Source organism: Cheilinus undulatus, linkage group 7, assembly GCF_018320785.1.
Source record: "Cheilinus undulatus linkage group 7, ASM1832078v1, whole genome shotgun sequence".
Lineage (NCBI taxonomy): Eukaryota > Metazoa > Chordata > Actinopteri > Labriformes > Labridae > Cheilinus > Cheilinus undulatus.
In genome coordinates this window covers 24823212-24840223 of record NC_054871.1, presented here as the reverse complement: position 1 = coordinate 24840223, position 17012 = coordinate 24823212, and positions in this window count along the sequence as shown.

Sequence of the window (17012 nt, the reverse complement as noted above, 5' to 3'; positions counted from 1 at the left end):
GGTTGTACAACTTATCTCGATATCTCTCTGTATTGAGATTGCCTCCAATAGTGACATGCCTCATTTTTTTCTGTGAGAAAGATGCTGCCTCACACCATCACACTGCCTTCACCAAAAGATTTTACACTACCAGAGCTGCAATCAGCTTAGCAATCTTCTCCACACTTTGACCAGCAATCCATTTGCCATAGACAGATTTTGGACTCAGTGCTGAACATAACTGTCCTCCACATGTTCAGGTTCCAGTGCCTGTGTTGCAGACACCAGCACAAACAGGCCTGACAGTGAAGGGCAGTCATGGCAGGCCTCCTGGCAGCTCTATGAGACCAGGGATTGGCTGATTGCAGTCTGTTCTGGATTTTCTGGGCAGAGAGCCGTTGGCCATATCGTCTGGCAAACCTTGACTGCAAATATGTAGAAGACAGCCTACTGTACCTAATTGCTGACAGGGTGAGGAAACGATCTTATTAAGGTGTCATCTTTCTGTCTTTACGGCCTGTCTCTGACACTCCCTCTTATATGGAACTTGGCCTTCAGTTTTTGGATTGGTACTAAGGCTCACTGCAAACAACGCTGCAACTACATTTTGAGAAATGCCTGCCTGAAGTTGTTCTATCAAGATTGGTTGTGCATGGCATGTTAAATTCTTGGATCAGACACCTGCTGATGACTGTAGCAGAGCCCATGCTCACAGGTGTTGACAATCAGGTGCTGACAATCAGGTGCCAATCAAGCACCTAATTGTCAGCACATGTGGGTACCAGAAGCTCAAAACAAGAGTTAATAGCAACATCAAGATAAGTTGTAAGCTGCATGCTCAGCTCTGCTGCTCATCCCACAAATGTATGTTCCTTACAAATGTGGCACCATTTAAAAGGGAAACAGGCTTTCAGTGGTTTAACCCTTTACCTACTGACCCAGCGCTGGCGTTGTGTTTTATATGTCCGGAGTATTATTACCGTAACTCTGTCAAAGTTTGTCCAATAAGAAAGATTCCAACGGCGTTAGAAAGCTGAGAATTGTGGGCATGTGTACATATATGGTTCATTACAGTACTTACAACCCTATGACGTGGGAATTCATAGCAAAACACCACAGCAAAACACCAGAAGTATCGCAAGACCGCTACACAGATTCTCAACACTGTCACTCCTCGAAAGTTTGCTCAATCTAAAAAAATTCCAATGCTGACAGAGAGCTGAGAATCTGTACTTTCCAGCAATATATGATGTGTGGTATATATATTATGGTAACGTCGAACAGCACTGCGAAAACGGCAGCTTTGGCAGAAGACGAGTGAGAAAGAAGAGTGGAGGAAGAGAGTAAAAGGAGAGCAAGAAAGAGTGGTGTTTTGTTTTCAAAAAATAGCGTTGGTGGCATTTGTGCATGTCTGTCACGTGCGATAACAATACGTTACTTGAGAATGTTGAGAATGCATTTTTTCACCTTTATTTGCACTAATTGTCACCTATGTATATAGTTATCATTTGCACTCTGTTTTGCACACCCAGAGTCCTAGACTCAAAAAATGACTGCTGTTTGTTCTAAACATGTATAGGTTCACATTTCAAATGTCAAATCAAAACTTCATGAGAAATAACAAAATTTCTTCTCATAAAAGCCATGAAAAACAAATCTGTTTCGTGTTTTTCTTCTTTCAAACTGCTGACAAGTCCATATAATGTGCAATAATCATTAACCAGATGTTGAAAAGTCAAGTTCAAGTACTCCTGGGAAAAGGGACCAAAGCTCTCAGACTTATGGCATTTCCTGACTATTTTACAGCCATAATAACAAAATATGTCCAAATCGCCATTTTTTGACTCGGTAGGTAAAGGGATAAGATTAACTGCCAAGTAGCATTGTTAGAACAAAGAAATTATCTATGAAACACAAATATCCTTACGTTTTGTGCTAAGTTTAGATTGCCCACCTTATTTAATTATGTTAAATAGACACAAACACCTTGGTTTTGTTTTCAAGAACAATAAAGAGGCTTCATCTTGCTGTCTAACATGCTGGTGTGAAACAGACTTGTACATGTAGACCTTTTCATGTTTATAGATGAATTTTCAGATCAGCTGCCCACATAGACACCTGCAGTTGACAGCATCCACACTGGCATTTGATCAAAGCTTTACAGCATTTCAATGTCTTGACAAAAATCAATATTTTGCTCGTCTTTCTAATCTTGATGCAATATTTAGTACAGATGGAGATGGGGCACATGCTTTAGGACAAATTCTCCTCAAAAGAATGTATGGTATTGCACTCAATTGTAGAATAAACATGATAAAAGAATCTCTTGGCGCAATGATGAAAAGGAGTCAGAGTCCAATATGTGCCTTTCTTTTTGTATCTTAGTTCACCTTTGCATACATCTTAGTATGGGACATTTTTTTTGTATTAACAGTTAAAATACGTAATTAGTGACCCTGGAAATCAGTGCGTTTGTAATGAATGTCAATCTTCACTGTAACATCAGAGTTCCTCTTAGGTTTGATAGTTCAGCCGTAGAGAACTGATTGATAAGAGCTGAGTCTTGCACACTAGCTTTGTAGGTAGAGGCTTATAGATTGCAATCTCCTACTCTGTTTGCACACAAGATTCAACGGGCCTAATTAGGTACTTACTGAATGTAGTCACATTTGCTTGTCAACCATGTGTGTATTTGAACGCACAGTTTCTGGTTGTCTTCGTTGCTACATTGCTGAGCACTATAGGGAAACATAAAATGACTTAAAGCCCCTGTGTGAAGCTGTGAGATTATTTTAATGTTCTCGTGAGTAATTCAGTAGATAAAGTCAGGCCATGTCTGTGTAATAATGCCAGTCTGAACTTTTCAGACTCAAACATAACATTATTACCAGCGCTAAGTACTACACAAAAGTGTTTACATCTGTTGGCACTGACTCTACATCTCTGACGTCGCTTGGCGTTGTTAGAGCCGAGCGACGCAGTGAGAGGTATTAACCTCTGGGGATATAAAACTGGAGTGAAACTGGTGAGGCGTGAGGCTACTCCGAACGAAGCCTGCCTGAAATGAGAGTCATATCTTATTTTTCTCAGGCACTCTTTCTCCCCCTTCTCTCCCTCTCTCACCCACATACACTCATGCACTTCCTTGTTTAGTGTGGCAAGTTATGGTGACGGTGCTCAGGGGGACATTTTAACTAAATTGTAAATGGCCCGGGTGCAGCTGTTCGAGTCTGAAAGAGTTAGCGAGAAAGGAGGTCAGTGAATCAGCCCTCATTCTTCAGCATTGACAGTTTGTGTCAGGCAGCATGGAAGACATCTCCTGAGACTTCAGTTTTGACAGACTCATTAGAAAGCGCACACACTCACACAACACTTGTCTATATGTTACATTCATATCCCTTCACCTCAGTGCGAGCCATGATGTCAATAAAAACTTACAAGAGTCATGTCAAATGTCAAGTGATAGCACTCAATTGAAGGGTTATGTGAAGGCCGACTATGTCTTGATAAATCCAACAGACGTATACACATGTCCAAGCAGACAAGCAAACACGCACACGTTTTGTTCCTTTTCTTAATTTATTTCAAGTGACAGCTGGGTAAGTAACACCACCAGGAGCGCGGACACCACGATGAGATCCAGACCTCATGGGCACCATCATGTCTAATAAGTTTATCATTAATTGCAGCCTTTGGGGACGTTTGTTCTTGAATTAATTAGTCTTCAACAACTCAGGGCTCAGCCAATGTGAGGAAAGACAACTCAGTTTGTGAGGCATGGCGGCCTGTCTCATATTTTACGTTCTTTCTGTACTTTGCAGCCTTTTGCAGACATCTCTGTCTCATTCAAAATCAACAATCTGCCCACAAGCCTGCCTTTACATGAAGTCTCTAGTGAACACATCAGCACTGAAGGCAATGTTATCTGACACTGCAACATGGCACACTTAGATTATATGTGAATTGGTACATCTTAAAAACACAGGCTTAAAGACATAAAAAGAGAAGGGGTCCAGCCATCCTACGGGTGTATATAAAAAGATATCCTTTTTAACATATGAAACTGAACCAAACACCTAAAAAGACTTGGGAATTTAAAGATTGAGGAGGAACAACATCAAGAGCAAGAGCATGGACAAGCTCTATGCGAACAGCTTGATTACGTCCACCACCACTGAAAAAAAATTGGAGCAATTTGATTAATAGAGAGCATGCACCTTAATTCAGTGCACCAAAATTAACCTAAATAATACTGGAATATCATAGGGGTGGGGCAAGATATTTTTAAAAAATAAATAAATTATCCTTGCCTTGATTTTTCTTGTTTCAATGCTCAAATCACTGGAGCCAAATGTAACAATTTTCTATATATAAAAAAATAATAATTCTCAAAACAGATTTCCCTTTCAATATGACCGCTCCACACCACAACTTTGTGACTCATGCTGACACATTGTGCTGAAACCAGGCAATTGGGCACTCTGTGGAAATGGGACAGACACCATTCCATTTAGTTACATTGACTCTGAAAGTACTATTTTGGCTGTTATAGTTATATATTGTTGCTTTAAACTAATGTTGTGATGTATATTGATGTATATTGCCATATGTGTATCATATCTCACATCTCACAGTCTAATAATTATTGAGGAATTGAGCATTGTGATATGACGATCATAGTATTACAATACATTTCAGATTGCATCTTATCATACTGGATGTCACCAGCAATCCCCACCCTTAACAGTCCAGCAGCACCTTGTCAATTAATTAAAAAGTATTCTAAATTACACTTCAGTTTAAAAAAAAATGCAATAAGAGAGACACTCTATTTAACAGGATGAAGTTATTAATTTTCAGAAGTACTTATTGCTTGGCTGTGCAGTGTACTAAATTCTGATTGATAAAAGATCTGCCAATTCTGTGTCACTGGGCACTGCTCTGAGAAACAGACAGATCATGATCTCAGAGCCTCATCCAGTCCTATCAATCTAGTCTGGAACATTTAACATCAGCATGCTCACAGTTACATGTCTATGAGACCATGACACTGTGGAAAAATGATTGAAATTAAATAATTTCCAAATTCAGATTTTGTGCCAAGTTAGATTATTTAGTTAATAGCTTTATACCAAAATGTTTCTATTAACAAACCATATATTAGCCCTTACATCAAATACTTCTGAACGGTAACTATTGTCTTACAAGTACCCTGTAGAGCTGTGGCATGTGCAGAGGTAAATGGGCCCAGATAAAGTCATAGAAGGAAAATCAGACTCAAAAACTCCACAGCAGTTACTTTGCTGGCCTTCAGTCCCCATTTAAGATTGATTTGTCAGGGGCTTTTAGTTGGTCTTTTAGTTTGGCTTACAATGTTTTGCTTGGAAAAACAGCAGCTGCTACAGACCCCCTGAAACAGTGTCAAGTGGCACTTTGAAAAGTGAGGCTGACCAGTGATCTAGTGTAGTAAGATCGCTAACAGCCTGTGCTATTGTTTTTGTTAGGATTTGACACAATGCTAAGTACTCCCAGAGACCCCCAGGGTTCTGAGATAAAGTTTCTAGCACTGCGCGGATAAAGAAACTCAGGAGCATTCATTGTGAAAGGAGACTTTTGATTGTATTCCAAAGAATTATCTTCTTATACTTATACTTTGTATACAATTTTTAATTGGAACAGTTAATTAAGCTGCCATATGTAGTCTTTAGTTACATTATGTGATGGCAAGAAGAAATCTATTAAATGATGGACAAATGAAATACATGAAAAAGTAGGCTTGACACATACAGAGCAATAATGTGTGTTGCATATGGTTCTGGATATTAACACCTCCATCCACCCAAAGAAGCTTCATGCACAGGCCAGCTAGGAGGAACTCTTTGTTTCAGCTACCTCATTTGTCAGAAAAGTATAAGCTCACCTCAAGAAGGAAGTTTGACATCTGTCCAAAATGTTATATCCTGAAGAGTTGGTGCAGAAAGAGGGAACAAAAATGTATGGCTGTGTTCAACAAAGAGAAACAGAAACATGTAAAAAAATAACCCTGGCAGAAACAAGAAGTTCAAGGGGAGAATAATAATGGTGGAAAAAGATGGAAAGTCGAGCAAGTCATATGTGAAAAGTTTCTTTCCTCACCTCTACTCGGCACAACCACTTGGGGCGATCACCTGCTGAATTCATGCTCGGTCAACTTTGGATCGGCAGTCACGTCTGTCCTTTAAAAAACAGCAAGCCAAACATGGCTATCAGCTTTCCTTCAGCTGCTGTCTATCAATGTCATACTGGATCAACAATGCAGAACCCTTCCCGAGTCTCTGCTCCCCTGCTGCACTAACTGCAACCCCTCCACCTCTAAACACACACGCTCACAGTATTGTCAAGGGCAGGTTGTGAACTCAGGTGCAGTGTAGTCGACTTATTTATTTATTTGTGTAACAGGCGGAGAGATCAATATGGGTATTCTGCTGCGAAATAAGGTTGGACTGTCAAGAGACAGATTAGGGCTGACGCAGCTTGGCGCCGTTCAGCTATCCCTTCTCACTTGGCTTGTTATAGGCACACAATTGATCATGCACAACACACACACAGACATGAAAAGATTTACAAAAAAAAAAAAAACACTTGAAGTATGTCTCATGGTATATCCACCCAATGCAAACAATGACAAATATATGCATGCATGCAACTTGGAGTTCCTTAATGACAAATAGAGTTAAAATTGAGTAGTAATGTTAAACAAAGCATGAATTGATTTTCCCAATCAATAGTAAATTTATATGGAAAAGATTTTGGGTTGGTTTAAGTGAAAAACCAAGGAACATCATCTTTGAAAGTATTCATTTTCTAATTACAACTGACAAACCCCATGCACTTAGATAAAAAAAATTGAATTCAGTTCATTCTTGCAGTCTTGATAAACAAACTTGAATAAAACCCTGCTTGTATTTGCCATTCTTCATTAGATTAGAAAAATGCAGACTATTTACAGCTACAACTTTCTTTGCCAAGACATGTGTTTCTTTAGCTTTGAAAAAATCAGTCACAGCTTTAAAAATGTTTCCAGACAAATTTTCAGAATTCTTACCATTAGAGTTGAGACAAAAAAAAAAAAAACACCAGCAGGTACAGTTTGTCAAGACCATTTGTTTCCTGATTTGAAAAATTCTCCAAGAATATTCAGCAACAGAATAAGAGAAGTGAAGCCCCTAAACAGTATGGAAAGAAAGGTTTACCATAACTAACAACATGTTATTTTGATTTTTTTATATATAAAAATCCCTATGAGTGCATAAACAGTGAATGGTTTGTGTTTTTGAAACTAGGATGAAAATGTTGGTCGCTGACAGTAAGAATGATTAATGTTGAGAATGATGACTGTTAAGAGGAAAATGTGGAGAATAACAAATGTTGATAATGATTAATGTTAAGTATGACAAATGCTGATAATGCCAAAAGCTGGTGATGATTAATGTTGAGAAGAGAAATGTTGAGAATGACAAATCTTAATAATGATTTATATTAAGGATGACAAATCTTGATAATGCCAAAAATTGGCAACGATTAATGCTGAGAATGATTAATGTTAAGAATGACAGATGTTGAGGAAGATGAATGTTAATACTGACAAATTTAGAGAATGACAAATGTTGAGAAAAATAAATGTTGAGAATGACAAATGTTAAAATTGATTAATGTTGAGTATTACAAATGTTAATAATGGTTAATGTTGAAAATGATTAATGTTGAGAATGGCCAATGTTAAAATGATATATGTCATAAATGACAAATGTTAAGAATGATTAAATATAAGATGCAGATTTTGATAGTGATTAATGTTGAGAATGACAAATGTTGATAGTGATTAATGTTGAGAATGACAAATGCCATTGAACTGTGACATTATCAACACATTCACGATAACCTTCACTTCTGATGTGGCAACACTGCCATGTCAGACATTTTCTTGAAAGACATTTAATGTGGTTAAACCTGGCAAAAGTTTTTCTCTTGATTCTTTATCTACTCAAAGTCACCACACTTTTTCCAAAACCAACACATAGGATGTAAAAGTATTTTCAAAAAAGCGCTAAAAAAAAGCAGAGGGAACAGCAAAACATTTTCTTTCAAGTAAGATAATTTGTCTCAAAACAACAACAACAAAAAAAAAAACAGTTCTGTAATTAATTTCAGTTTGATTCATGATAATCATAGTGGTCTGTGTACTGATCTGCAGTGAGACCAGCTGCACTGAATGTAGTTGAGCTGAGCTAAGTTAAATTGAAACGAGGGCCCAACTTCTCCTACTTTTTCTCACTTCTACAAGAGGACCATCTTTTACTGACTACCACTTAAGACTGGGTCTTCTCCTTTGAAGAGCTACCAGCTGGTTGGCAAACTCAGGACAAGATTTTTGTTGCTTTTTCTGACACTAACCATTTTCAAGGCAAAAAATTTGTGTGGTCTGTTTTGGCCTAACAGAGCTGACTATTGTACACATTGTGATATAAAGAAAGATGCCAGAAATAGATTTAATAAGAACTAATGTGATCTTATATTGCAGTCTTGTTACAAATCATTGTTGTTGTGTGTGTTGTGTTATATAAATGTATATCAATAGTCGGTTTTGATGCTGTTTGTGATGCTGATATATATTGTAATGTTCTACACAGGGTGGTTGTCCTAATAAAGATTATATGGCCAAAGTTTCCTTCATAACTCAACAGGAAACTTAATCTAACAAAAATAGCTTGTCCTTAAAAAAATGAATACAAGAAATTCATATTAACTCATTGAGTGCCATTGATGTATATATACGTCAAAGTGTTTTTCGGCGGCTGGCACAAGGGGGCACTCTCACGCTCCCTGTGAGTGATTTTGGGGCTTCTGGGATACGTAGTCGGAACACTACAGTCGGAAGTGACAGCAGATCAAACATCAGAGGTGGAAGACCCTGGGGTCAAAGAGAGGAGGGATCGTTACGGAGGTAATCTAAGCTAAAAGTTCTAACTTAGGTGCTGGAAGAAACTTTAAACTTTTGCCTGAGAAATCGCTTACTCACTTAAACCGACACTGAACTTAACGACAGCAAACCCAAGGATCAGCGCTTTTATTGATCTGCCTTGGCTGGCAAAGAGGCTAAAGAATGCAAGATTCCCCCCCGTGCGTCAGAGAAATAAGGCAGCCTCTCCCCAGCTGGATGCATGCAGCGACAAGCAGGAGAGGACGTGGGCATATAGGGAGGTCTCGTGGAGGCTGTCCAGTTCCAGAGTGTGAATGGCATGACAGTGACTGGAAGCATTGTTATTTATTTTACAATAAAATAATATTCGTAATACAATTTTCAGATGTCTTTTATGTCACCGAAGGCAAAATTATAACGTTCAAATCACTGTTTTACTTGACAGACTTTCACAAAAATGCATGTATCTCAGCTTTGTAGAAAAAAAGTGGTCTTTTTGGTGAAACTAGCCTCTATTCAACTTAAGATAAATCAAGAACGGAACAAGCTACAAACAAATGTTTTTTCCATGATGAAATAGAGAGTTTCTTCTTTCATTTGAACTATTTGTTGTTTTCAGAATCATAGTAAAAAATATTCTGTGGGTCCTGAAAGATGACTTAAAATGGCCAAAAACGCTGGCACAAGCCACTTTCCATTTTATAAAACGGCTGGCACTCAATGAGTTAACAACAACTATCGACATCTAAACTTCATACCTTTCATACATTTGGTGCAGTTCAAGCTAAAGTGTTTGCACCTGACCTGGTTCCTGAATGGAGAAACAAACCATTTGTAACAAAGATAGCATGTATACCACTTAACCTTTTGTTCTAACTTGCTAAATAAATTACTCTGCCTTCAAAAACTTTACCTTATTCAATTTGCATAAAACAGTCTTCCCTATTGGTCAGCAAAAAAAGCATGATATTCTGTTAGAAAAATGCAGCTGTTGTCATATAGAGAGTGAATACTGAATGAGATTTCCCACTTGGAAGGCAGGACTGTCAGTAAAAACCAACACAGACATGACAAACACAAATTTCTTGACACTTGAGAGTGTGGTTAATTTATTAATACACCAGCAAGTGAAACTGAATTCTGATGAGTTCTTCATATTCTCCCCTTGTCAAAATGTGCCCCCTCCTCACCCCCCCCCCCCCCAAAAAAAAAATCCAGACACAATTCATTTTTAAAGCACTTCGTCCCCTGTCATGATATGAAAATGTAATCAATTTGTTCTGACCTTGACCCTTCTGTCTTGGCAGTTTTCAAGCAACAGAGGAATGCAAAAAATAATTTAAAGAACTAATTAAAAGATAGCTCAAGCCATTAATTTCTCTTCATAATGCACATCTCTTAAATGTGAGCACTAAAGTGTGGATAGCAATTCTGCTCCATAGCTGTTTTTGAATGGCATATAGCAGTGATCAGCAGTGTTCATTCCCCTCATGGTGAAGTCAGTGTAAGTATGGGGCAAAATATGTTTTCATGCCTCTGTGCTGGAGACAGCCAAGGCCAGAAAAAATTATGTTTTGGGTTGTCCATCCATCAGGCTATCTGTACCTTGGCCATTGTAATAAATGTGATATCTCATAAATAATTTCAGGGATGTTTTTTCAAACTTTGCACCTATTTCCACTCTGACTCAAGGATAAACTGTTTAGATTTTAGAGGTCATGCACCAAAGGGAAGGTCATGGTGCTCACATGCACCCCTCGCTTTTGAGCAGGATATTTCAAGATGGCTTTGAGGGACTTGATTTTAAACCCTTTACAAATGTCCCATCTGACTCAAGGATGAAATAATTAGAATTTGGAGATTAAAGGTCAAGGTCATTGTGTCAATGTTAATCCCATTTTTGTTAAAATGATATCTGAAGAATGCTTTGAGAAGAATTTCTTCAAACTTTATGTTCAGACCAAAGATTCACAATGCAACAAGACCATTTTAGAACATCACTGGCTACAGTTTCAGGACTCTGAACTCATCTGTTGAAGCTTGAATCGAGTTGTTTGATGATGTTGCCTGGAATTCAGCTCAAAAAGTCGCAGACAGGTGGTGGCAGTACGTTGCAGACAAATAAATATGAAAAGGGGAAATATAAATCTAGTTTCCAAAGGCTACAAATGCCTATCTAAATAAGTGTTTAATCACCTTAATCACACACTTAATTAAAGAAAACAGCAACTGCAGCATCAAGACTGTTGGTCAATAAGAAAAATGTAGTCACAATACCAGAGTTTTTAATTTTAATATGACACTATTATTCTACCGATATCAACACCCATTTTAATGGCAACTAAAGTATCTACTGGACCCCCAAATTTGCCAATTTTAGTTTTTTAATTTCAACCTGCAGATTAGAAGGGTTCATAAACTGTAAAAACACACACAAAAATTTGGCATGCTTTTTATTGTAATTAAAGGTAAAAGAAATACCATTTCATTAAGATAATAAATCAATAATAATAAATACCTAAAATCAATTATTTTCTATGAACTATCATTAAAAACACAAGAAGAAGTGATTCTCATCAAAGTGTTAAGAATGTCTCTGTTAAATGGATGTGAAGTATAAGAAACTGTGAACCATAATTGTGATCTCAATACCAATCAATATAATTGTGATTATGATTTACCTGAGCAGCCCTTTAATTAGTTCAAATTTAATGTTAGTTCATGGAGGACACAGTAGTCCTCAGCTGACAACCAGCTGATCCCAGTTATTATGTCCTGGCCCAAAGCCAATCACAGCTCTTTCTCTCAACACAGCAATGTATTTAAATATGATTGCTGTCCCACTAATCCCTGCTTGCATTAAAGCTGATCTACCAAACTGCTGCTGCTGGCAAAGCTAACCTCCTCCACCCCAGCCTCCTCTTTTATATCACAAAGCTTGTTGAACCCCCATTCATATTAATGCTACTATTGATTAATTACTTCTGAACTCATTTTATTGTATCCAATATGCATTATTATAAATGTATCTATTTATATGGGTTTCTAGCCATGCGCAACCTGGAAGGTCAAAGAATGCTGCTTGCTAACCCAGGGAGCATCTTTGGATTAGTACCTTCTCTGCCAAGTAAAACGATATCCATTTTGCAATAAAATGGTTAAATATATAACTAGAAAAGCACTTGGAGAGCGCAAGACCTCCGCCATTAGCCCTATCTCCCAATAGTAGAGAATTATGGAATTAAAATCCTGTCTTTATTCGAGAGCATGCTCTAATGTTTGAGAGCAAAATTTCAAGTTTTGAGAGCAAAGCCTTTTCGTTTTGAGAGCATTTTTCATATTTGAGAGCAGATTTACATGTTTTGAGAGCAAAACTTTGTCATTTTGTGCACAGATTTTTCCTTCAAAACCTTGTCTGTGTGCTTGCGTTTGTTTTCTCCTCTCAGATTTCTTCTGCTTGCATACAAAACAAAACTGCTCGCACATGAAACAAAACTGCTCTCAGCCAATAGGAAGTGAGTATCAGTTCGACCAATCACGGTAATGCTGCAAAGTTGCTAGAGGGGTTCGCTAGATTGAGCCCAGTGTCCCGAATGGGCGGCTCCTCTCCCGTGTTTCAGTATGAAAAAGAGGAAAGCCTCGACTCCAGCGGTGGCTCAAAGTCAGGTCCATTCACAGCTAGAAGGCGAAGTGTAGCGGGAGCCGGGCCGGGATCTTGTGGGCCGGCACGACCGAAGCTGCGGAGCTGAGACGCGGCCGTGGCCGGACGTGGACATGGAGGAGCAACAGCCTTCAGTCCAATAAACAAAGATCTCGTAGAGGTGAAGCCAGAAAGAGGAGCCGGTTTTAGTTGTTTTCCTTTTCCCTCAGTTTTAAGTATCGTGATTTTGTGCTATAGAATAAATGACAGCGAATGTATGGCATTGAATTAGATATTGGTTTAAAGACAGAATAGATTTAAATTTGCATAAACTTTTAAATTTCATATTTACAATACTAATAAGGTAATAATACAAACTCTGAAGTATTTTTTTCGTAACTGATGAATCCAGCTATTCTCAGAGGGAAATGAGGCCAGCAAAACACTGACACTAGAGAGGTGGCAGCTACATATGCACCAAGTATAAAACGGTGCTTTTCTTCTGTTTTTATTTGGTTTATTCATCATGAAACTTAAGAAATTTCGCCGACACATGCAAATGATGATCATGATTTTAATTTGTTTTTATAAATCATATTTAGATCATTTTTATAAATTATAAACTTTTCATTCACTGAAAAGTGATCATTTTGGAGATACCAATCTTTGGCCCAACACCAGCGTTATGAAATTTCAACTGGCCTTAAGATTTTTTAAGATATTAGAATATGCTGAGTTTGAGCGATGAGGTGCTTTTCAAAGAAAATGATGAATTAGGATTGGCAATTTGGGTATTTATATCTCTCATTTGGGCATTTACTGGAGTTCTGTGACTTTACTAACATAAAAGAGATGCTTTCTAATTTTTTTCTACTCATTATTAATCCTTTAGTAAAAGGGGGAGGGGCCTCATATTGGTCTTTACCCTGAGCCTCCAAATGACTAAAACCAGCCCTGCCTCACACCTGCAGCTCTCCAGACACTTGTTTCACCCTGCCTCCTTTTGGAGCTTTGGTTTGATATTTCTGCTCTTCTGACAATATTTATGATCATTAGTGCATTAAAGATCAAATGAAACACCCAAGTTTGGACAAATTTCACTAGATATGACGTTATCTCCACGTGTAATCTGTGTGAGTTATGCTCACTGATAACGCGCATCAGCATAATTGTGGAAAGATATGGGTGTGAGAGAGCACCGGCAGGATGTGGCTGGAGAAAAAGTTAAAACGAGGAAATGGGAAGCTTCAGATTAAACACGACAGCACACCTCAATGAATCACCGGCAGACTTCCTCTGCCCTCTTCTCTTGCACATGCTCTTCCGTCGAGCGCATCCCAAAGTAATAATATACGGATTTAAAATAATAAACTTTTAAATTTGGAAGTTAAAGCCTTTCTTCTTTATGTAGGAAACAGATTTATTGATGTGACCTACCATGACTCTTTACTGATTACAGTGTTTACCTTCATAAAGGTTTTTAGTTAAAGTTTGTGCAGCTGTCTGCACATCAGCTGACACGCTCAGCCAATGGAGGCAGGGACACTGCATCTGGCTACCTGGGGGCTCCGTAGTAACAGAAACGAGAGAAGAAAATAATAAAATTAATGAATAGAGAAGCTCAGAGTTGTGCTTGCCTGATCGGGCAAGTCCTTACGAGTTTTGCTTGCCCGTCGGGTTTTTGAAGTTACCCCGGGCATTCGGGCAACCATTAATGTCGGACCCTGAATTGTCTTCATAGCATGCATTCACTGGATTTTATTAGCCCATTTGTTCTATTTACAGATCTATTAAGATCATTCCAGCATTATTACTCCCAGGAAGTAATCAGAAAACATCTGTGACCCTGAATAAAGAGGGCAGCTTCATCTATGTTATACATATATATGTCAAAGTGCTCAATGCAACAGCAAGGCCACTGAAATACAGCACAGATAATCTACAGCCACACTGTTGAATTTACAGGGTATTGGACTGTGGATCAGTGTATTCTGATTTCTTTTGTGCCTTTCGTTTTTGTTTTAGGACAGGTGGTGATCTTCAGAAGGAGCAATGGTGGGATGCACTTCCAGCTGTGAAACTATATTAAACCATGGATGAAGATTAAACTCCTGAAGATGTACACCCACCTCCAGACCATGTCCCAGTCTGCCGCACTGAAGATCTCATAGGACAAGCAGTCATTGTTTATTTCAACTGTCTTGTCAGCTGGCTGAGTATCATCTTATGCATATAAATGCTGTTTATTTTATTTAATAAAATACTTTTGGACCATATTTTCTCATCTTTTATGCAGCTTAGTACTTGGTGATGTATTAAACAAAGTGACAGTGATTTCTTACATAAGAGAGGATGACAAGTATGTTTTACTGATTTATTTGAAGAGTGGCTTGAAACATATAAATTGCACATTTATGATTTAATGTTACTCTAAAGTAAAAAAAAAAAGTAAACTGCACATCTACAAGTAGTTTACAAGTCTAAGAGAACAAAGTAAAAGTATAGCAAGTGTTGAAATCGCTCAAGGTAAAACTAAGGTATAAGGCAAGATCAAATTTTAAAGTGAAAAAATAAATTTATACAGTAAAAAAATAGGAATTAAACATGATAAGCTGGAACCTTAAAAGTGAAACATATGTAAATGTCCACACAGTAAAAAGCGTATTAAAAACAAACATGTATGATGATGGCTGTGAACCTGTGGATGGTGATGGAGATCTCTTTCAGTCATCTCTGCAGCTGCTCCAGGGTGAGGCTTCTAATTCTAACTTGTTAAAGTAAAATAAACATTAAAAAAAGCCTCATTACAAATTTATACAATAGGGGTCAACTACAACAGTTTTACAATGTGAAAAATATGCATTCAAAAAACATACCTACTCTTCTGCCATTCTTTTGAGCTCGTAAAGGCTTCACCTCCACGAGATCTTTGTTTATCGGACTGTAGGCTGTTGCTCCTCCATGTCCATGTCCGGCCGCGGCCGCTTCTCCCTCGGCTCCGCAGCTTCAGTCGTGCTGGCCCACAAGATCCCAGCCCGGCTCCCACTACACCTCAACTTCCAGCTGTGGATGGTCCTGATTTTTAGCCACCACTGGAGTCGAGGCTTTCTTCTTTTTCATACTGAAAATAAAAGTGTGTTTCTTTATTCGGTGCTCACTAGCATTTGTAAACTTATACTGTGTTAGTTCAATGCTAACTAGCCGGCTAGCTGTTAGCATCGTCCTTGTTTGGCTGGTATAAGCTATCTGAGCTTCGTTTCTGACAAATATTCAAATGTGAAACAGCAGGATGTAAATCCCTAAGCTTACATTTGAATAATTTTCTGATATCACAAGCTTTCTTACCTTAGAATGAGATATGGCCGTATTCCTTGCATCTTCTGCGGACAACTGTCCAACGCCATGTTGGTTGGGAGATACACAGGAGAGGAGCCGCCCATTCGGGACACTGGGCTCAATCTAGCGAACCCCCCTAGCAACTATGCAGCATTACTATGATTGGTCGAACTGATACTCACTTCCTATTGGCTGAGAGCAGTTTTGTTTCGTGTGTGAGCAGTTTTGTTTCGTATGTGAGCAGAAGGATTCAGAGAGGAGAAAAGAGATGTGAGCACACAAACAAGGTTTTGAAGGAAAAGTCTGAGCACAAAATGACCAAGTTTTGCTCTAAAACATGTAAATTTGCTCCCAAATATGAAAAATGCTCTTAAAACGAAAAGGCTTTGCTCTCAAACATTAGAGCATGCTCTCGAATAAAGATAGGATTTTAATTCCATAAAGAATTCCTGTAAAAAATTCCTGGATCCAGACGGTGATCTGGATCACTCCCAAAATCTAATCAGTTCTTCCTTATGCCATTTCTGACATTTCTGGAAAATTTCATCAAAATCTGTCCATAACTTGTTGAGTTATGTTGCTAACAAACAAACTTACAAACTAACAAACCCTGCCGATCACATAACCTCCTCGCTGAAGGGAACAAGAGTGGTCCTAAAAGAACAGACTCTTATTTCTACAGCTAATCGCCCACATCCCTGGTTATTGTATAAATAGCTTTGTTGAAAATGTGATTTGGATTTGAGATTTATAGTGTAAGAAAAACATGCAACCCCCTTGTGGGTGCTGAAAGTCATATGGCTCACCTTGACACCATGGGAGCCCAAACACTCTTATCAAAGTTTAAATTGACAGCTGGGAATATAAGGACCATCACTGTGACCTCACGCCCCCTCACTTTACCATTTTGCACAAACACCTCTCAGTTTCACTTAGAGCGCTACTCCCACAAAATATGGGCTCCATCATCACCGAGGACGACAGGCCAATATGTTGGACGCCACTCTCACAGGAGAGACGCCACCGTGCCTCAACAACCCATAACAATACTCTCAGAAAACAGTGAATTCTGAGGGGACGGCATTTTAGAGAGGAGCT